This window comes from Symphalangus syndactylus, chromosome 3 (genome assembly GCF_028878055.3).
Source record: "Symphalangus syndactylus isolate Jambi chromosome 3, NHGRI_mSymSyn1-v2.1_pri, whole genome shotgun sequence".
Lineage (NCBI taxonomy): Eukaryota > Metazoa > Chordata > Mammalia > Primates > Hylobatidae > Symphalangus > Symphalangus syndactylus.
This window is the reverse complement of record NC_072425.2, coordinates 103,875,565-103,899,237: the sequence shown is the minus strand read 5'-3', so window position 1 is coordinate 103,899,237 and position 23,673 is coordinate 103,875,565. Positions and strand designations below refer to the sequence as shown.

Below are 23,673 nucleotides of genomic sequence, written 5' to 3'. Positions count from 1 at the left end.
CATTCAAATCTCTTTGCTTCACTTCCCCATTTGGAAGAGGAATAATTGTGTTCAATGTCTCTACCTGCTCTGAAGACATGCAGGAAAAAACAGAAACATGAACCTGCACATAGCAGAAAATTCTCAAGTAAGATCCTCTCGGGTAATAATGTTAGAATGACTCTGGCCAAGTTATGTCTTAAAGAGAGCAGCTGAATTTAGAGGCAGAGACATGGGATGGCTGGGTCAAATGGTATTTCTAGTTCTAGATCCCTTGACCCAGCCATCCCATTACTGGGTATATACCCAAAGGACTATAAATCATGCTGCTATAAAGACACATGCACACGTATGTTTATTGCGGCACTATTCACAATAGCAAATACTTGGAACCAACCCAAATGTCCAACAACGATAGACTGGATTAAGAAAATGTGGCACATATACACCATGGAATACTATGCAGCCATAAAAAATGATGAGTTCATGTCCTTTGTAGGGACATGGATGAAACTGGAAACCATCATTCTCAGTAAACTATCGCAAAGACAAAAAACCAAACACCGCATGTTCTCACTCATAGGTGGGAATTGAACAATGAGAACACATGGACACAGGAAGGGGAACATCACACTCCGGGGACTGTTGTGGGGTGGGGGGAGGGGGAGGGACAGCATTAGGAGATACACCTAATGCTAAATGACGAGTTAATGGGTGCAGCACACCAACATGGCACATGTATACATATGTAACAAACCTGCACATTGTGCACTTGTATCCTAAAACTTAAAGTATAATAATAATAATAATAAAATAGAGGCAGAGACATGTATGTATCAGAATCAACTGGGAAGAGTTTTCAAACTACTCCTTGTCTTGCTCCCTCCCCGCATCCCAGTTGAGAACCATAATGACTGAAGAAAACTTCCAGTGGCTGGTGCCATAAGTGATAGGACATAAGCATTTGGGTTCTAAAAAAGGGGGAGATGCACACAGTGGTGATGAAGATCATGAGTTTCAGTTTCAGGGATGCCTGGGTTTGAGCATTGGCTTTACTCCTTATTGTCTATATGATCTTGAACTATTTATTTAAACTGGAAAATCTTCATTTCCTCATCTGTGAAGCACCTGCCACATAGTTAGTACTCAATAGTTATGGCATTGATTCCTTGGTAACTCTGACCTTAACTGTCCACTTTGAACTACAGATTTAAGGAAATATCTGCTCTCATATGGGTTTATCAATTAATTCTCCCATCAAAGTTTAATAGATGTAGGATCTGTACAAACATATATGCATAAATACATAATTTTAAAGCTGGACATGGCTCTCTAATCATAAAGTTTACCTTCAATAAGCCCTCATTTTATGAATGCAGAAACTGAGGCTCTGAAAGGCATGAGACTTGTCCAAGGTGACAGAGCTGATAGGCATGAGTCAGGACTAGAGCTGTATCTTCCATCTTCTAGTCTAGCGTCTTCTTGTCACTTCTTGCCTCTCTAAAACCACACCTTTAATAAAATAAAATACACTTGCTTTAAAAAGCTAATGATGGGAATATTATTTCCTTTCTAATTCAGGGGTCAGTGACATCATTATACAGGACAAGAAAAATCCTGTGAGGTGATCCTCATCCAGTTAATAAAATTAACTACACAAGAAGGTATAGAAAACCCCTCCCTATTATTGCAGAGGTGGCATCCAAAGACACAAGAAAGGAGTCAGCAATAGCTTAGGATCCAGGACTCAGAGAGAGACCCATATTGGGAAAAGGTGCTGAATAAGGAGTAGAGTTTTTATATTTCTTACCCAGCCCCAAATTAACTTCCCAAGGCTAGTCCTCTGTTTCAAGCTTCTATGCCTCCCTTGAGGGGTCACAAGATTTCCAAAAGCTCCATGTTTTTTTCACATGGCTGTTTCTTCCTCGAATTCTTTGTTCCTGCCCACCTGACTAATATGGACATTAGTGTATCTGCAATAAATTTATACTACAATTCTGCCATCCTAGGCAAACATGGAGGTGACCAGACCCACAATGAATTCAGGAAGCGGAATGTGGTTAGTGACTAACACCAAGGAATCATAAATGCAATTCAACTGATAACAGCTAGGTCTGCGCCTCTAAAAACAGGACCAAAGGATCTTCTGAGCTCCCTCAACAAAGCTGGGCGCCAACACTGATGGAATAGCTATCCTTGGGTCTGACTCACTCGACCCAGTGGAGTGGAGGGGAAGGTCACAGAACTGGAAGCACATCCAGTCCAGTTCTGGACACCTGCCTGTCTGCCCACGAATGACCACTGTGGAATCTAAGGCAAGCAGACAGCTCCCAAAACTCAGTCTGGAGTCTGCCTCCGTGCATGGCCCAGCAACCACAACAGTCTCCACTCCATCCCTGGCCACCATCAGAAAGGCATCTGTTACCTCCTGCCTGGCCTTCAGTTCTGTGGTTGCTAGTATAACCCAATGGCCATAAATTTCAAACTCTGCTAAATGTTGACCTACTTCTAACTCTGACTGCAACACTTCCCCTTTGGGAAAACGATCTTACTCCTGAGTACTCTCTGCTAAATGAGTGCCACCTTGTCTCTTTCCTCAGCATCATTATAATTAATAAGCAACAATATCATCCCTCGTGGTTATGTTCTTATTAGATGTTAACTGGCCTTAGCATCATTATCTCATTAAACCTTTCCACCTAATTACTTTATCAGCTTCCCTCCAAAGGAGGTCTGGTACTGTCTGTCTGAATGGAATCTCCTACACAAACACAAGAAACCAAAAAGGATGATCACCGGTATTTAGTCCTGCTCCAAATACTAATATTTTTTAAAAAATTAATGTTATTTCTACTACTAACAATAACCTTATGTTGCTATAAATCTTCTTATCCAAAGTGTTTAAAGCAATACCCATAAGTTTTTTAGCTTCCTCTCGTTTTTATGGGGAAAAAATGTAAAAGAATGCATTCTAAAATATTTCTAACTGTTAAAACTTCCTCCCTTATCATTACCCATTTCTATTTGGAAAAACTATTTCCAGTTCTTTCATTAAGATGACGAATTTCAAAATTTTATAGAAAAGGCTGTAAAACAGTTTGCTGGCTTACTTCAGTTGTTCTAGGTGCAATCTTTTCTTCAACTTTCCTGATAATGCTTAGCTTTTCTTTCCTTTAATAGCATTCATTTTATACATTAACCTTTTAATAAAAAGTAGATGAAAACTATTCTGCTCATAAATGAAGAATGTAGACTAGTACATTTCTCTAGAAATGCTTTCATTCCTGAGGACTAATGACACTTATTGCTTCCTCTGTTGTCCTCACAATTTCATGTTAACCATGAAATTTTTTAATCTTTTCCTTCTTTATTACTAAGTTCTGCACATTCTCCAAAGTTTGGGAAGATATGCCATCGAGAGTCCAAACTCGCCCTTTTACAGCCTTTAATCATGTTTTTCTTCCCACCCCAGTCATCTCTTCCCTTCCGTGCCATCCCAAATCCCTTAACCATCTACCATCACTCATCCTCACTTTCCCAAGTAATTTGCTATTTTTAAATATCTTCTTATCTCATATTCCTCATTACCCACTTATCCTTCAAACTCTATTGTTCATTTAATTTTCTCAGAAATTGTACAGTCTTATTTGGCTTGCAGCATCTTTCTCCCCATTCTTGCACACCTACCTCACCTTCCCACTTTCCAACTTCCTCGTTGTTTCCAAAGGTGCAGATTATGGTTTGAAATAATGGAAATAAATCTTAATCTCCTTCCATTTACTTAATTTTAAAAATCCAATGATCATTCCCAGAGGGAAACCTAGGTTTGTAATTCTCAAGCCTTGCCACAGAAGCAATCAAATACAAAAAAAAAAATAAAATCTCTTTTTATGTAATCATGGATAATACAAGGAAACGCTTTCTCAAATGAAATATTGCAGAGTTGGTTGGTGTTAATCTGAGATGCACCGACCATTCTTTTTTTCCTTTGGGAGTGAAGCCTAGTATCATGGTCAGCCAAGGACATATTTGTGTCTTATGAATCTATGTCACATAAGCCTTTTTTCTTAGGGATCTAAATAAACCTCTAAATACAAATCTTGCTGTCATCAAGCTTTCTGCTAGTGTCCAGCCTCTTTTCTTAGAAGAGCATAATTTTAGCTTTAAATATTTTTGTTTATATTTTGTTTTTCAACCTTCACAGGCTTTGAGGCTGTTTTCCCTTTCTCTTGATCTTTCTTTCCTCCTCCTGAAATCTCAGGCAAATTAATTTTAGCAAACACTGCAGGCATGCAGTCTTCCCTTTGTTTTCTCTACTTCAGGATCCTTCCTCACCTAATCCTTTTCCAGTCCTTTCCTTCCTATTTCAAGTGCAGGACAGGAATGAACGCCCATCTTTGGACAGCCCCACCTTTATATCATCCTTCACTTTCCTCGCATCATTTCATTTCACTCCATACACACACTACTTTCGTTCCTGACCATGTTTGGCCACTTGTGTGGCTGCTGAAGTTCTGGCAGCCTGCCTTTCTGGCCACGAGTACAGCTATGTGGTTCCTTCAGTACCCCCCCAGGTGCTGCCAAGGCAAAGGCATCATGATCATTGACTTTATCAGTGATAACACCAAGGCAATGGAAATAAACTTACATAGGGACAGCCTCATTTCATGCTTAAAGGAAGAACTGGGGCAATTTCCCCAACTCAACTATGTCCCATTGAACTTCTGTGAAGAATAGTGTTCCTTTTCAAAGCTTATTGATTTTCCCATACCATTACAGGCATATAAAGGCCTTATATGGGAATGAGGTTAGTGAATTGTAACCACTGAAACCTAGCATGCATCTCCATATGATTATGACCTTACTCTCATTCTACACTGGCCGAAGGTATAGATGCTTGTGCAGTGGGAAATCCTGCTCATTGAATGACTATGAGTACGTTTCTTTGAAAAGAATAGAGTTTTCCTGAGTTAATCCCTTTTTTAATAATCCAAATTATCTACTCTTTTTTTCTAAAATGTGACCCCTTTCCCCCTCTGTATTCTATTACGATTCACCAGGATTTCTCCTGAGGGTACAATAGAGTCTAATTTTCTTCATTATTCAATTTGGATCCTGTTAAGAGAGACAGACATTCACTGACAAGAAGAACATTTAAATTTTGGCAAATAAGTTCATTAGTATTCAGAAAGCTTTGCACCCCTCATATTTAATAAACCTTTCCATTACAGAGTAAGAAATCCTGCAAAATAGTCAAACAAATTAGCAATGGGGCCACCAAGAGAGTACATTCAACCTGGATTCAAAGATGTCTCAGTTTATTAGTTTTCTGTCAATCATTAAAACAAGAAAGATGAAACATGCAATTAGATACAAGGAGACAGAACTCCTAATTCTTTCATCCTAGCTGAAGCAGAAGAGTTTTAATTGCTTGGAAAAATAAGATTTTTGTTTTCTCTCAAGAGGGAAGAGGAAGCAAATATAAATTGCCTTAGAGTCAATGGCTGGAGGTACAATGTTCCAAACCATGCAAATGAGACGTGGAAAGACAACTCCATCATCTGTATGTTTTGTCTTTACGATGGCCAATATCCAGATATTTAGAAATGTGAGATAATTGACAGAATATTCCTCTTTTCATTAGAATGTTTACAGTCACATAGATTTACTGTTCTCTTCTTCTCAATGAGAGTGACACTGCACTAAAATACTTGAATATGTTGTCAATTATTCCAGAGCCAATTTTCCATTTATGTGAGTTATCAATGCCCTTTGTTTCTCTTCTAAGTCCTACCAGCCATTCTATCTTAGGAGCCTTACACTGTTTATAACATATTTACCAGAGGGAAAGTAAGGACATGGAGAGGAGATAAAATACTAATCAATCCATTTAGTAATGATGTACATCTACAAAACTGAAGATGAGAAAATTAAAGCTCTTGGCCATGGAGAGGTATAGACGTTAACTGGAGGTGTCTGCCTGTTCCTTGACCTCAACTCAGAAGTAAAATTAAGAGTTAAGAGTAATTAATTCTACCACTTAAGCCAGAAATTGAAATCCCTAATACTATTTCCTATGATAAAATTCTGAAACCAAATAGTGTGTATCAGCAATGCTGAATTTGAAATTCCATATATTGATTTTTCCATAAAATATTTTCTGCACTCAGAGATATACATCAAATAGATCTGCTAATGTTGGAAAAAACAAAGATACAAATTTGCTTATATAGGATTCACAATAGGGTAATTAATAGCAACATCTTTTTGTCTGATTAGGCTTTTTCCTTTCCTTTCTAAAGAGGTCACCAGCCATAGGGAAGTATGAATCACAGTATATATGAAAACATCTATTTGCTGAGAGGTACTTTGTAATTTTAGAAAGTAGTCCTTCCTACTTCCCAGGGAAGGGATGGGTTACAGAGTATAAAGTAGTCAGTGGCCTTCACTGTCTGGAGGTCCTTCTACAGATTTATCCTAAGAAATAAAAGATTGTTTCTTCCTTATATCTGAAGATAGATCTTTTCACAATGACTCTAGGACTCAATGATTATCTTTCTTTCTTTCTTTTTTTTTCAAGACAGGGTCTCCCTATGTCACCCAGGCTGGAGTGCAATGGCACGATCTCGGCTCACTGCAGCCTCGACCTCACAGGCTCAAGCAATCCTCCCACCTCAGCCTCCTGAGTAGCTTGTACTACAGTCATGGGCCACCACATGCAGCTAATTTTTGTATTTTTTTGTAGAGCTGGGGTTTTGCCATATTCCCAAGGCTAGGCTTGAATTCCTGGGCTCAAGCAATCTGCCGCCTTGGCCTCCCAAAGTGCTGTGACTACAAGTGTGCAGCACCATGCCCGGCCCTGCATAATTATCTGATGTGTATCTCAAGGCACTCTAAAAGTTGCTTGAGTAGAATGCGGCATCTGTATGTAGTTGGTTATCCTGGGACATGGGCACACTCCCCTGGGATATCGTTGATTCTTTCCAAAGAGAAAGCCAGCAGATGAAAGAAATGAAGGGTTTTGTCTCCTGGAGTATGGGAAAGTCTCAGATTTACCTTGTATCTCCAAACCTAGCACACACCTGGTACACAGCAATGGCATATGCTCAATAGAAATGTGAGGAAGGGAACGAGAGGGAGAAAGGTAGGGGGGATAAAAGGAGCGAATAAAGCTTCCATATGCTCTACAGTGTATATTCCTACAACCTTCCTAACTCCAAAGGGGAGAAGCAGACTCACTGTATCCTAAAACATTGATAAAACACCCACTTCAGAAAAAAGTAATAACAATCAAGTAACTATTGAAGATCTATTTGACCTAACAGCATAGAAACAGGAGAATTACACACTGGCCAGCTGTAGCGTAGGGTCTGATCTTAATGTTTTAGAGCTGGAGAGGCCTGGAGTCACTCAAGAGGCATCCAAGTGGAATGTGAAATGACTTACCCACAGTCACATAGCTTGTTAGTATTAGAACACAAACTGAAACCCGGGTCTCAAAATTCCCAGCCCAGCATTTTTCACGCTGCAGTTTCCTATATAGAACAGAAGCAATAGCTGTTCTTGAATCCTATCCTTTCCTGTTTCCTAACCCAAGTCACTTCATATGTCCTTCCCCAGAGGCCCTGCTAACCTTAAGCCCTTTCCCTGGTACCACAGAACTTTGTACAACTTGCAGGGGTGAAACAGCCCATGCTCATAGGCCATTTATAGAATGCAGGCTTATAGAACATGGCCAATAGGCATGATTAAGGAAATTAGGAATTACCCTAATAATTGGAACACTGGCTCGATGATATCTTTGTGGCCATTTGTTAGTTGTAGCCACTGTTCTTCATACCTAAGGGAAAGCTGCAGTGTAAGCTCCAGGGGGCAGGAACCATGTCTGTCTTGCCCCTAAGTCTCTACAGTGTCCAGTAGGTACTTAACTATTAGTTGTATCTTTAAACATGACCACCAGTTCCATATTTCATGATTCCAAGCATGGGCCATCATGGCTTTATCTACAAATAACTACCAATGTCATCCTTTAGCCAAATATTTTTGAAGGGTCCAGCTCTACCTTGTGTCTCCAATAATCTAATGAACTCAACATAGAGTCTGACCACCAGGCCTATAAGCAAAGAGTTCAAGTTCCATTTGACTTGAACTACTCTGTGAGCAATGACCCTCACCCTCAAGTGAATGAAGACTCCCTAAGGGCTCACATTATAGAAATGGAAGATAGATAGTCTGCCAGTGTCTTTATTAACAAAGCCCTATAGTGCAGAGAAGAGACATGTAAGGTAATGAATTGGTGTCTCCCTCAGACCACTGCTTGTTCAATCTTTATTAGAGGAAAGGCTGAGGTCTGTATGGGCAAGAACCAAGCAGGAAGATCATGGGAGCGCTCAGCCAACCCTCTGTGGTCATAAACAATCTAGCCAGAGTCCCTGTTTTATATATCCTAGTAAGAAAAACAGAAACCCTGAAGTCAAACAGCATATTCCTCTATATTCTGATTATGCCCTACTTTCTACCCCTAAGGAGTTTAACAAACCATTCCTTCTGAACCCACACAGAATCCTCCCTGAGAGAAGGGCTGGTAAATATATTTTCTATGGATGTGTTAGCATACTACTGACATGTTAGTGCCCTTATAGTTTAGTCCTCCAAGCAACTGTCCGGTTGTTTTGTCTTTAATCTGACCCTGCTGACAGTCATTACTCAAAATGAAGAAGGCAATCTAGAGAGAAACCATAGCTGATGCTCCTCTTCTCTCAGTGGGTGGATAGCCCATCCATAAAGTCTTCTTGATGATGGTGTCCAGGAGCCATGGTCCAAGGAGCTCAACAACAGCAGTGGAAGCAATACAGGAAAAGGTCATGCTCCTCCAAGGGAGTGGGTTTTCCTTTGTCTCAGCAACTGTAAAATTATAAACAAAAGATTAAAAAGCTAAATCACTGCTCAAGTAAGGATCTTGGTAAATGCATGGTTTACTCAAAGCCTGATGACGGATTCACTGGCATCTAAATGAAGTCTGTGGTTTTTCAGACAATGGGGCAGAGACTACAGGAACACACAAATTATGCCTAAGGATTCTCTGTTCCTTCATTAATTTTGTTGTACCAAAGAAAAAGGAAAAACTATAATTGCAACTAAATACAAGTAAATGCAAGTAAATCTGCATGCATAAAGCATGTAGAATACATGGGCTAGGAAGGGATATACTAGGGGAAAAGGAGAGAGAGCACAAAGAATCAAGAGCAAAGAAGTTGCTTCTTGCCCCACGATATTGCACAGCACTGACCTGAATGGAACAGCAATTATGCAACCTAAGTGAGAGTTCAATAAATAACAATATCTGGGGGCAAACTGAGAGTTAAGCTCCCATGAAAAGTTAGAAGCATAGTAACCAAAGCCTTAGCCAGTCCCTGGGCAATCAATATGATTGATACCCAGAGTCTTTAACAAAATAAGATAGGATGATAATAATCTCACCCAAAGATGGTTTAAATGAAGCATCACTAGTTTAGGAATTTCTACCAAAAACATCAAAAGTGATGGTGATAGTGCCATTATCAGAGTACTGGCAAAACCACTAAATCAATGGCTGTCTTCGGCTGCCATCCCTACCTAGGTGGGCCCCTCTGTCCCCTTCCTCAGGAACCAGGAGCCCAGCATCCCCGTGCCATTATCCACCCACTCTAATTTCTTTAATGCAACAGATAGCAGCTAAACAGAAAGTCTTCCAATGGCTAGAATTGAGTATTTCATACTAGGGTACGAATAACTGGTTAATTTGACTTTATCAGCGCCGTAAGACAGTGCAAAAAAAAAAAAAAAAGAAAGAAAAAAATAACAATTGGTGACTTTCACACTCCCATGAGGTATCTGCAATTTATAAACGGGGCTTGTGTATATAAAACTCTTAATTACTGTAATATGAAAAAAAGTAGAGAGAGAGAAGGAAGGGACAAGTGAATAAGGAAAGAGCAGGGCCTTCCCATGCTTCTTGTTTAATGTCACCACCATCCCACACCAACCATCAAACCTCCGAACATGGGCTTAGGCAACTTGGCCTCCGATGATACTAAACAGCTGCTAACCCCAGTCTTAGAAGACAATTCTGTCCTCAGAGCACACAGAAGAGCTGGGTCCTTTAGAACCGATGCCCGGATTTATAGAGGAGCCTCCTACAGATATGAGTGATCATGTCTGCATTGCTGGTGTCTACCCTAGTCCAAATCTTTCACTTTACAAAGAAGCAAAGTGAAAGGTGAGTGGCTTGCACGGTGTCCTGTAGAGACTAACTAAAGGGTAGGACCAGGACTGAGCCTAGGTCTCCCAAGACCGAGTCCACAGCCCTATCCAGGTAAATCCCCATGAGCATAACACACTATGCTCCAGACACAGGCAGAAGATCATATTCCTCAAACTCTAGAGTAGTATTTGGGTAGTATCTTGGTAGCAATTTCCCCTTCCTGGACAACAATTTGATTCAGTGGGTCTGGGTTGAGGCACAGGTATCTACATGTTAATAAGCTCCGTGGGGTCTTCCAGGTATAGAAACCACCCCTACACTTGGTCACCCCTCTATCTACCAGCACCGCACAGAGGGCTGAGAGGTCCCTATGAAGGGACTGCTCTGAGGACATCCTCTGGAACCCAAACATCAAAGGGCTCCTGACCACTGGGTCACAAGTCAGAGCCCTGAAAACAAACACCAGCCTAGAAATATCAAACAAAGAATGCTTAGAATGGGACAGAAAGGTCTCCTCTTAGACCTGTTGACCTTAGTGGCTTTGGTCCTGGCAATATCCAAGTGATGCCTTCAAGCCTCTTGTGTAACCAATCTCCCAATATGTGCTGAGCCCCTACTTTGTATAAGACTGCAGGGGGGCTAAGATGGGCAAAGAAAAGTAAGCCCTAGTTGAAAAAACTCTACCAAGAAGATCAGACACGTACACTGAAAAAGAACCCACATTACAGAGCAGTGTTGTTGAGGATGAAACAACACAGATCCATATCTGTGTCATATAAGCTTGCCCGATGTAACTCAACAATTTCCAAATCCACTTCCTGGCAGAACCATCTTTCCTAGTTCCTTAACCCCCACCCTGGGGATTCTGATTCAGTAAGCCTGAGGAAGAGCCCAGAATGTGTCTTTTTTGCCAGCTGTGAGGTAAATCTAAGGTAGGCAGTCCACAGGTGGACATTTGAGATTCTCACAGTGTGTTGAGGGTCAGGCTGCAAAGAATTTAAGGGAATCTAGCTTGGTTGCTTCTTTATATTAATGGTTTGTTGCTCCTCAAAATTCTTAACTTACTCACATTGGCCCCTAGAATCTAAGTCTGTTTGGTTTTGTTCCTCTTAGGTCAGTCATGGCCTATGCTGTCTTCCTACTTGAAACTTCCTACTTAGGGCCTCCTTCATGTTCCCAGCAGAAATCTGTTTTCTGGAAAAGGGTGCAGCTTTACTCCTCAGGAAAACACACAGGAAAAAAAAAAAAGCCCATGTCCAGCCATGTATCATATGATTCGATTTATACCATTTATATGGAATGTCTAGAATAGGCAAATCCATACAGATAGAAAATAGATTAGTGGTTGTAGAGGACTGAGGGAAAGTGGAATGGGGAACGACTGCTAATGGGTATAGAGTTTCCTTCTGGAGGTGATGAAGACATTCTGGAATTAGCAGCAATGACTACACAACTTTCTGACTATACTGAAGACACTGGATTGTACGCTTTAAGAGGGTGAATTTTATGGTATATGAATTATATCTCAATTTTTGAAAAGCCCATGCATAGGTAACACATAAAACATACAGGTGGGTCACCTGCCTCCCTGGGCCCTCACAACTACTGGGTGATGACCCCTGGGCAAGAGGCAGGGCAGCCAATGACAATAACTACCATTCACTTGTACTTCTTATGTGGCAGACAGACATCCATTACACATAGTACATGGTTGGCTCAGTACATGGTTATCTCAGACGAGACATCATTACCAAAGATGTGGATATTATTATGATGATATTGTTAACACTAACACTTTAAAATATGACAACATGAAGCTATAGTGAAGTTAAATAACTTGACCAGTCCACAGCTAGTAAGTGGCAAAACTGATAGCTAGGGAGATGTGGCTTAATAGGCACCAAAAGGCCCCTGCCCCAAACCTTGCCCCAAACCATGTCCCTCATGGATCTGTCATTCTTATCATTAGATTTGTGGAAAGTAGAATAATAACAATGGTGGCAATAACGTAGCTGAGATGAGCACTTTCCATAAATCATCCTCGATTTATAGATGTGAAAACTAAGGCGGAGAATGTTTAAGTAAATTGCCCCAAACCACACAGCTAATAAGTGATGGAGCCAGAACTTAAACACAGACCCTAGTGCTAAGCCGCTCAGTCAGAGATCCAACTCAGATGTCTAAAGGAGCAGGACAATGATAGTGTCAAGTGGGCCCCATATAGCATAACTTGAAATACAAAGCAGTATTGACTCATCTTTGATTCACCTATAGACATATGGTACAATTTTCTCCCAATACTAGGGGATAAAACAAAGCACAAGATCAGTGATAAATGGCAAATGATGCTTTGCCTCAATGTTGAGGATGCAAACACGAGTGCAGAAACTATGGCAAATTGGAGAGAGAGCCACTTCACCCAACAGGGCTTCCCCATTCCACTGTAACCCTCCACCGCTGGGTGGGTGTGCAGTACAGTGTTGCCATATTTTCTGAGATAAAGCCAGAAAAACAGATCTTTACAGAAAATATTTTTCATTTTTAAAAGATAGTAAAGAATTCTGCAGACTATATTGGTCTGTAGCAGAACACTCTTGACTTCAACACATAGTAAATTGCCTCCTCAAGCAGTTCTATGTGACTGGGATTTAGAATTTGGGGTGAAAAGTGACAGGGTGAGTCAGGAACAGTGAGGAGCAGCCAGGGTGACTCCTCACTGGCTGAAGAGCCTGAAGACTCTTGATGCACACCTAAGGAAGCAGAACTTTATTTTCTAGGCTAGGGAAAGCCAGAGCTTTGCTGTTCTGTTTTAAGAAGGGAAAGGGACCAGATCACAAAGACATCTCTGACGAGGATGTGAAGGTAGAATAACCAGGAAAGATAGCCAAGGCAGTGAGATCAACTGGGAGGTAACTGTAATTGTCAGCCCCAAACTAAGGTAGTAGCAATGGAGGCAAGAGCATGTACTCAAGTCAACAACTAATAGCAAAGATCTTCCCTGATAGATGACAGATATGATTGTATCAAAAGGGGGCACACATATACTCTATTAGATAGCTATACCGGTAGTCCCTTGATTTTTTTTTTTTGAAAAAACACTATCATAAGGAAGAGGGAGACATTAGCAAATGTGAGGAAGAGCACTATGAGAGAAATAGAGAAGGATTACAGGATACAACTTGTTAGAGGCTGGGTTTGGCATATGAAAGGGAAAGAAAATGTTCTTGGCTGGGGAAGAGACAGCTCTAAAACTGCCTAGGAAAACAAAAGTGAATGAGGGAAATAAAGAAAACATATAAAGAGTTCAGGTATTAAGAAATTAAGAAGAAATATGGAAAGCCGGAAGGGAAAAAAATAATCAACCATTGAAGAACAGTGAAGGTCCCTAATGTCCAGATTTAATGCAGATGAGAGAAACCAGTGAAGGCATTTTAAAAAGATGTTGTAATGAAGGCCCCAAGAAGATTGCTTTAACAGAGATTGAACTCAAGAATAGAGACCACAATGGAGGCATTTATAAGGAGTAGAAGAAAAAGAAGATCAAAATATGGGAAAGGATTTTAGTGATTGGAAACTCACAGGCAAAGATGAGTCTTAGAGATGTCAGAAAGGAAAATATGACAGGATTCTGGAATATTCTCAGAGTGAAAATAAGGTCTAATCTGTAAAATATACAAAGTTCTCTCTCCACAAGTGCTTAAGAAGCAGCCCTGAGGAGTGCCAAAGATAACACCAAAGCTGCATTCCGAGGGCATGAGGAGGAGAAAGCAGTTACCAGCAAGTCCCTGAAGGGAAGGGAGCAAGGATTTTAGCCCTCACCAGGCTTGGTTTTCATTGCTTGTAACATCATCCAAATCGGAATAAAGCGTTCAACAGAATGGACTTTTCCAAAAGTAACCTTGTGATGGCTCAGAGCATTCTGGGAGAGCTGCAGTAGTCAAGAATACTGAAGCAAAAAGGAAAAGCCTCTGCCACACACATGGTGCAGAGATAGAGGACCAACAATAACGGTAACAAAATATCCTATTGAAATGCATCAAGTTATACATTAAAAGGGAAGAAATATAAGGAGGTAGGAGGAGGTAACATCATTGACAACAATGGGAAAGGGCTGTCATTTAGAAGTATGTCATGTTATGTCTGGTATCTTACATACAGTATTCCTTCTAAGCCTCACATTAGACAGGCAAAGTTACTCTGTTTTGCAGAAAAAAAATGTAGAGGCTATGTAAAGTTGGTTATTAGCTAAAAGTCACTTAGATAGTAAGTTTTAGAGCCAAGGCTTGTTGGATCTCAAACCTATGCATTTTTCTTTTTTTTTTTTTTTTTTTTTTTTTGAGACGGAGTCTTTCTCTGTCCCCCAGGCTGGAGTACAGTGGCGCGATCTCGGCTCACCACAACCTCCACCTCCTGGGTTCACGCCATTCTCCTGCCTCAGCCTCCCGAGTAGCTGGGACCACAGGCGCCCGCCAACACGCCCGGCTAATTTTTTGTATTTTTTAGTAGAGACGGGGTTTCACTGTGTTAGCCAGGATGGTCTCGATCTCCTGACCTCGTGATCACACCCGCCTCGGCCTCCCAAAGTGCTGGGATTACAGGCTTGAGCCACCGCGCCCGGCAACTTATGCATTTTTCTACTATACCACACTGTTGGACTATGGACCATCTTCCAATCAGATTACTGCAAAAGCCTTCCTAACTGATATTGCACCCTTTACAATTCTCCTTTCACTATGTAACTCAAGTAATCTTCCTAAAATGCAAATTTTATCGTGGTGCTTCCCTGCTCAGTCAAAAAATTCCTTTTGATCTTAAGATGGAGTCCAAACCACTTAGCATTCCCTACAAGGCCCTTCAGGATCTGTCCCTACTCACCTTCCCAGCCTTATCGCAAGCTCCTCTCATTGCAGGTGACAATGCAATGACTCTTAATATATTAAAGTCCCCAGCATGCACCCTGCTCATTCTCACCTCCAGGTCTTTGCACACTTCTTCTCTTTTGCCTGAAGCACTCTTCCTGACCTCCTAAACTCTCCCCTCAGTCAGTCAATGCAACAGCTTCTCTTCTCTCATAAAAATTAACACACTTTATTGAAATCCTCTCCGCCAGTTCTGAGGTCCCCACACCTCCTAACTGGGAACTGCATGAGGAAAGATCCTGTTTCTATCTTGTTCACATTTACACCCACCTAGTAGTGCCCTGACATATCATAGGTGTTAAACACATATCTTTTGAAATGGATTAATAAATTAGATGGGGTGGGGCTGTCACTGGTTACTAAGTTAAACTACGGGTAGAGGCAAAGGCCATAACTAACACCAAAGCCTCTACTTTTAACGTCTGCAATTTACTGTCTATAGCTGAAGATTCTTTTCTTAGGCATCTGGAAAAATTCAACAACATTTAGGCTGGGCCTCCTCTGGCTCACACCTGTAATGCTAGCACTTTGGGAGGCCAAGGCAGGCAGATAACTTGAAGCCAGGAGTTCGAGACCAGCCTGGCTAACATAGCAAAACCTCGTATCTACTAAAAATACAAAAATTAGCCGGGCATGGTGGTGTACGCCTGTAATCCCAGCTACTCGGAAGGCTGAGGCATGTGAATCACTTTAACCTGGGAGGCAGAGGTTGCAGTGAGCCGAGATCATGCCACTGCACTCCAGCCGGGTGAAACAGCAAGACTCTGTCTCAAAAAAAAAAATGATAATAATCAACATTTAACAGAACATATATTCTATGCACTTCCTGTGCTCAGAGCTATGAGTAATTCTAGGGACGAGACTCAGTTCTTGCTCTAAACAAGCTTGCAGTCTAGTGGAGTAGCCTTCATTTCCCAGTGTGTTACAATTCACATTCTCTTTAAACCTTTTTAGAATTTAGTTGACAAGGGATCCTTGACAGTCTGTTAAGCATTGGGTAACTGCCAGTTGACCGATCACTGGCTCCAACAAGACTACATGGGGCTTGAGATTCGAGACTGAATCTTCTTCATCATTATCATCCCAGTGCCCCGCATAGTGGCTGGTATATAAAAACAGGTTTAAAATAATCAACTGAATGAATGAAAGAATAGACAAATGAACAAGCAAACAAGCCAAGTCTTGGAATAAAGCTTTGGGATCTGGGTCAGAGTCTCAGCAGGAATTATTCTCCATCATTAAACAGATAAATGACTCAGCAACAAATACTCTAGGGAAAATCAGCCCATTCAATATAAACACACACAGAGACACACAGACACATGCACACATACACAGATACACACACACACAGACACACACACACTGCAGAGCCAGAGGAGTATGGGAGCGCGACAAAAGAGAGTCAGGGTAGGATTTTGGATGGTTTTCCAGTGCCAGCTCAGGTTCCTCCTGTGACTTTAGGTTCAGAAGGGAGACACCATGGGGCAGACACACACACATAGATCTGTGACATGGCTTCACCTGACCCCTACAACCTCAAATCTGCTTATTAAGACACACCATAGAGATAAATCAATGGAAAAACAGGTAGATACATCAATATAGTGCTCATCACATGTTTTCAAAACTTATTAAGAAAACCTTAATTTGACATGGTATTTAAAATGTACGTTAATAATCACCAACACAAAGAAATACCCAACTGAAATATCTGAGTAGTTTCTATATCTTTCAAAATTAAAACCAAATATCAGAACAAAAATAGCTATCTAAATAGCATCCTTTTCACACACACACACACTCCTGAAATTTACCTGCTGCCAATTTGTTATTTAAATAAACATTATTTCTGCTACACACTTTACCACCAAATAGTACCTTGTAGTCAGTTTTAAAAACCTTTATCAAAGTAAGAGTATGGTATTATTTTGACACCAGACAGTCCTTTGCTTTTGTGTGGAATCACTGTGTTGCCTGAACAGCGTATGATTTCGCTTTTGTGCAGACAATCAGCAGGTCATTAGTGTACCATACAAATCGCCCTGGACTCAGGATGGAGCCCTGGGGAACTGAAGCTGTAATAGACTGGAGGGAAGATATGATGTTGCTGACAGTTACCTCTGATGGCAGTTAAAAGGTATGATTGCAACCACATGACAGCTTAATACAACAGATCCCTGAGTTGTTCACATGGCAAATTCTGATTAATGGTGTTAATAATCATTATAAATTTTTAAAGTTTTGTAGAGGACTCCATTATATTCTACTATCAGAATACAAGACCAACCAGGTCCCTTATGAAATAACCATGTTTTATCATTATTTTACTGCCATTGGTTTTACATGTTGGTGAATGTGAATTGATTCACATATGGAAGGTGGTGGGGGGCAGGGTTCTACTGCATATTTATATGGTTCATGAAGAAATTTTTGCATAAGAGAGTGTAAGATAAATTGAAACTCAGTATATGAACCAGAATTTGCCACTTTCACACACACACACACACACACACACACATATGCATGCATACACACAGAGATACACACACAGGATAAGGTCAATTTCACTGTATCCACATCTGGCAATGATGTGGGCATAGTGAAAAGATTTCAGGTTCCCTCCAGAAAGCCCTTAGGTTACAAGAAAAATCATCCTACATCTAATAAACCCATCTTAGATATATCTCCCATATGGTAAAGCCCTGTTTTGCTTTATTCCAACAAATTTGTCCCTGGATTCCTCTCGCAGCTGTTGCTGCTATTGTTTATGATGTATTGAGCCCGGCAGTGGAGTGATGCAGTGTGTACAACAGAGTCAAGATTCCCACATCACTGGGCTGTGTGAGCATTAAATAATCTCACCTGTGAAGAGTCTGGAGCACCCAGTATATTTAGGGGCCTGAAATGTAATAACTAACTGCTCAACAAATGGTGGCAAAAAAATTTTTTTAATTAAAATATTCTAGGCGCTTAGTCTCAAGAAAAAAAAACAGAGTAGGTTTCTAAACCAGATTACCACCAAGGTAATAAGGATGCTAAAACAAACAAGCAAATAAATAACCCTTCCTCACAATTTCCCCCTCACTATTTTCCACCACAGTTTGGTTTGGCTTGAGAAACACCGGAGCTTGTGTGTGCCCAGCACTGGGCTAGCACTGGAGGCATGGAGATGACTATGGCCACCCCCCAGCTATGGGTGGCTGCCCCTCTGCTGGAGACATGAAACGCCTGAAATTCTTTCAAAGCTGAGTCTTTTGACATCACAACAGCATTTAGAAAATTTATTATACAAATTCATATAAACGATATAATCCTATAAAGGAAGATATTTGCTCCTGTAACAGTTACTATTTAGGTCAGTTGACTTTTTCATATTCTGGTAGACTCCTCCTTAATGTATAGCTGCCATACATACAGGAATCATCCTTTTGTTTTGCAATGAGTTACCTAGCATAAGTGAATGTTTCAAATGTGCTAAAAATAAGTAGACTAAATTAATGCTAATTAAAATAGAGCTTATGATAGCAAGCCTATAGATATAATTCTTGTCTATAAAATATATTGTAGCTATCACCAAAGAAATTAATCTAAAACTTAAAATTACCAATACTAGCTAGATGTCAATAAATATTACTAATATCAACAGATAATTCTAATCCTTTTGGTCTATCTGCATGGGTGATCTTCAGGCATGTAGCCTGCAGATTTCCTCAACACTTTGAGTTGTTCAATATCCTTACTAATGTTTGGAGGTTCCCCACCCCAAGGATTTCCCTTTCCATTTCTATCAAGTTTCAGCAGATCTTTTTCTGAAGTTTAAGTAAGACAAGAGGCCTTGCCTGTTCCATATCAATTTGACTTGGAATTTAGAAGCTAACCCTTCCTCCTCTTCCTCTTCTCCATTTTCCTTACTTTACTAGCCTCATCTCCCTTGTTTCACTTTCTTCTGAAGTTCTTTTTTTCCATGCTTTAAGTATTAATTTAAAAGCTCCCATTTCCTATGCTCTAAGAAAAAAGAATAGCAGAAGGAACAGAATACAGGTTTAGAAGGGTGATCAAACAAGAAGAAACAAGAATTTTGAAGCTCCTACACCTTTAAAGCTCAGCTTCTCTTTCTGCAATGGCCAAAAACAGATGGACATTCTAGAAAGACTAAAAGGAAGAAGATGCTAGGTAGGAGGAGACAGAATGTTGAAGGGAGGAACCCATCTCAAGTTCTTCCTTCTTCCTGTAATCTCTTCTTTCCACAACTCATATGCAGTGGCCTTTATGCTCCTAGTGGAATTGAACCCATTGAAAGTTCAGTGTAAGACTGGGTGCGGTGGCTCATGCTTGTAATCCCAGCACTTTGGGAGGCCAAGGCAGGTGGATCACTTGAGGTCAGGAGTTCAAGATCACCATGGCCAACATGGCAAAACCCCGTTTCCACTAAAAATACAAAAATTAGCCAGGCTTGGTGGTGCATGCTTATAATCCCAGCTACTTGGGAGGCTGAGGCAGGAGAATCGCTTGAACCCAGGAGGCAGAGGTTGTAGTGAGCCAAGATCACGCCAGTTGCAGCCTGGGCAATAGAGCAAGACTCTGTCTGAAAGAAAAGAAAAAGAAAAAGAAGAGTTCAGAGTAGGTAAAAGGGACAAACGGCATGAAGTAAAATTCCACTCACAAAAAAAAAAAAATCCCCAGGGTGCCTCTAGATAAATTGCTCAAGTGTTGTTCTCCACCCCTCTCCCAGGCCAACACACAACACTAGGCCACCTGACACCTGAACTTCTGGTTGAGCCAGAAGAGCACTAGAAGTCTGAAGGCAGGGCCGGGAGCCCAGCAGAGCCCCAGGCAGTGGGCCCAGCCATCACCTCTGCAGGGCTGGGACTACATTTGCCCGCCAAACAACCCTCAGAAAGTTGGGTAGGAGGAGCAGTGGGGAAGGTCAAAGGCAATTTGGATTGGCACCAACAAGGCCTCACCCACCTTCCACCAGGCTCCAACCCTGGCTATCTCAGAGGGTCCAAGAGTCTTCTAACTCTGTCTTCCAACTTCCAGTTAAACCAGAAGCTAGACATTCAAGGGAGGGGCCAGGAATGTGGCCAGCCAGGTACAGGGACATTACTGCCACACTTCCCATCATGGCCCACAAGTGAGATCCAGGCCACACAGGTGTACTTGTTGGACTGAAACACTCTGAGATTCTATTTAAAAAGTCTTCTATTCCAGATATTAAACAATCATGACTGCCATTTGTTGACCGCTTACTATATATGGCCTAGACTCACCACAAAATAGGTCATTTAATTCTAACAACCCTATACAGTAGATACAGTAATTACCTCCCCTTTACATACTAGAAAACTGGAGCCTAGAAGGACAAAAGAAATTCAATTCCAGCTAATAAAGGACAGATCCAGAATTCCATTCCAGATAAAACTGACTACAAAACCCACATTTTTAACCATCATATGTAGAAAACCAACCTTCTACACTTTTCAAAGTACTCCTCCTGGATGGGCCTTCAAAGCACTTTGACCTTGTTTTGTTACAGGAACAGAATTCAGTAGTAAGATGGCAAATAGTTTTCCTCTATTTGTCAATGTGCCTGAGGCCAGAAGTAGATTCTAGAAATCAGATAAACAAGTGGCAGAGATAGCTGGGTGGGGTGGCTCACGCCTATAATCCCAGCACTTTGGGAGGCTGAGGCAGGTGGATCACCTGAGGTTGTGAGTTCGAGACCAGCCTGACCAATATGGTGAAACCCCATCTCTACAAAATACAAAAAATTAGCCGGGTGTGTTGGTGCATGCCTGTAAACCCAGCTACTCAGGAGGCTGAGACAGAAGACTTGCTTGAACCTAGGAGGCGGAGGTTACAGTGAGCCAAGATTGTGCCATTGCACTCCTGAACAACAAGAGTGAAACTCCATCTCAAAAAACAAAAACAGAAACAAAACAAGTGGCAGAGATAATCCATTTACAAAACAGAATTTGAGGGAGTTAGTGTGTGGGAGCGTATGTTCTGGGCTCAGTCTAGCTCAGAGCTGGTTTGTCTCAAGGTTAAAGTATTTCCCTTGCCTTTCAGGGGCAACCAATACATGAAAATATATCAACCATGAACTTTAGTCACAGCTGTAAATAAACAGACAACATACAAACATATTATGTGTTCAAGAGGTCCCTAAAGCATAAGCACTTTGTCCACTAAGTTCTTTATTTTCCAAGTCTCATTTTTCCAAAAGATACTGACTGCCCCAAAGGAGAGGTATAGTAAAGTATTTGAAATGTTCTAGGAACTTACTGAAAAAAACAATAGATGCAACAAGTGAAAACAAAGTCAATACTGTCTTTATGTCCAATGGCCCCTAGCTCTTAAAATAAGCATACCCTTATGATTTTACAGCAGTCACAATGATAAATGTAATGGATAATTTAACATAATCATAAAATAAACATGCTGCACAGTTTTACCCCTTCCACAGAGGCCTTAAGAATCCTCATGATTATGACTTTGGGGGCATTAGGACTATTTATAAGAGATTCTAGTCAGCCCAATCTGCGATTATGACTTCCCCTCCCAGCCCCTGTGGACTCTGAAGAGTCCCCTATTTGTAGTTATCAAGGGAACTCTCACTTCCAGTGGAGAGAGAATGAGAGTAGGATGTTATCACTTAGCTTCCCCATTCTCTCAAAGTCCCCCAACCGAATTTTCAGGATTGCTCTTCCTTTCATGTACTATGAGGCAATAGCAGGTGTTCCCCCCTTCACCCCTTTCTATTCTACAGACTCCTCCAAGGAAGATGGATCCTCCTCTAGAACAATGACTACAAGAAAACAACAGAAGTAAGAAAAGTCAAAGATTACACCTACCCGAATCTCCATCAAAAACAAGACTCAGGAGCCTGCAATCATATAAATAGGCCTACGAGGTGACTCAGCTCCCTAAGTAATATGATTTAGGGAGAATCAAAGGATATATATATAGATATATATATATTCCATTACTTTTATGTATTCATTTTCAATCAGTATTTATTGAGCACTTACTGTGTGGGAGTTACTAGAAGATGAAGATAAAATGGTCATGGGATTCAGATTTAACAAATAAAAATCCCATGTTTTATCTGGCAATTCTAAATTGTCAGCAAGAGACTATGCCTGCCACAAGGAACTCACAATCTAGTGCCCTGTGCATTCCCTAAAATTTTGAAATCTTATTAACACCTTAGCAAAACTGATTTATCTGATTAGCGTCAAAGTCCATAACCTGAGGCTGGGCTCTGTGGCTCACACCTATAATCCCAGCACTTTGGGAGGCAGAGGAGGGTAGATCACGAGGTCTGGAGATGGAGACCAGCCTGGCTAACATGGTGAAACCCCGTCTCTACTAGAAATACAAAAACCAGCCAGGCGTGGTAGCATGCACCTATAGTCCCAGCTACTCGGGAGGCTGAGGCAGGAGAATCGCTTGAATCCGGGAGGCAGAGGTTGCAGTAAGCCGAGATCGCACCACTGCACTCCAGCCTTGGCGACAGAGTGAGACTCCGTCTCAAAAAAAGAAAAGAAAAGAAAAGAAAAAAAGTCCATAACCTGGGAGAATGATACACAGAAGACCTAAGTTTTGAGGGGAAGAAAAGAGTTAGAAAGGTCCAAGGCAAGCATCAGCAGAATGTCACAGAAGGAGTAACAATGATTGACTGAGGACAACAAAATGGCCCCATGTCCATAGTTGGGTGGTGGGGCTAGGGTAAAGAAATCAAAATGAGGCAACTATTGCTGAGAACTCAGCTTGTTTCACCTGCATTCCAAATAAGTGACAAGTTCACAAAAAATGTTGTCAAGGTTGGTAAACATTTCAATTAGACCTGAGCAGAACATCTAGTGAGATCTCATGCCAATTTATGGTTTGGAGTGGAAACCATACAAAATGTGGTGGTTTTATAGGGTTTGAACCTGAAAGCAAGCAAAATGTGGTGGTTTGGGCTGTGTTTTTCTTGGAGTTTTTTACATACTCAGGCATAAAAATTCACAGTCAAGCTTGGGAGGTCCAATCTGAAACAATAAAGTTTTCACACTATCCTTTCAGCAACCACAAGGAATAGGCTTCCAAAAGAAGTTGTAGACTCTTGTTTGAATATCTTTTAACTATGGTTGATAGATGGACTAGTTAGGCCATGTTTATGTGACAAAAACTAATTTTGATATTTGGAAAAAGAGGTTGTCTTTTCCTGGACCAACATTACCTACATAGGAAAAAGAAAGCAAGACTTTTTTATGCATGCTCTTTCTGTTAATAATAAAACCAGTTAATGATTAGCTCAATTGGCAGAAATTTCTTGGTTAGCCTGCTGTGAGCAACTCCATAGCTTGAATCTAAAGTGAGAGTGGGCTGAGGAAAATATTTGTTTTGTCTTGTATGTCAGTTATTAAAGCCACTTCAAATCCTTCATGGAAATACATGGGGCATAAATCAATGAGAAGTGCCACAAAAGAAGTGCAGAGATGGAAAAAGACATTCACATGGCAAACTTTACCATAGCCCATG

General features: G+C 40.9%; 1 long non-coding RNA gene across 1 annotated transcript in view; it reads right to left on the bottom strand.

The window, feature by feature from the left end:
* Positions 1–23,673, bottom strand: part of LOC134735990 (uncharacterized) — a 49,717-nt gene that overhangs the window by 5,803 nt on the left and 20,241 nt on the right. Inside the window, exons 2-3 of the long non-coding RNA XR_010119599.1 lie at positions 19,238–19,729; positions 1,329–8,883 (exon numbers count right to left, since the gene is read on the bottom strand). This is a non-coding gene — a long non-coding RNA (uncharacterized lncRNA). The remainder of the gene's footprint in view (positions 1–1,328; positions 8,884–19,237; positions 19,730–23,673) is intronic.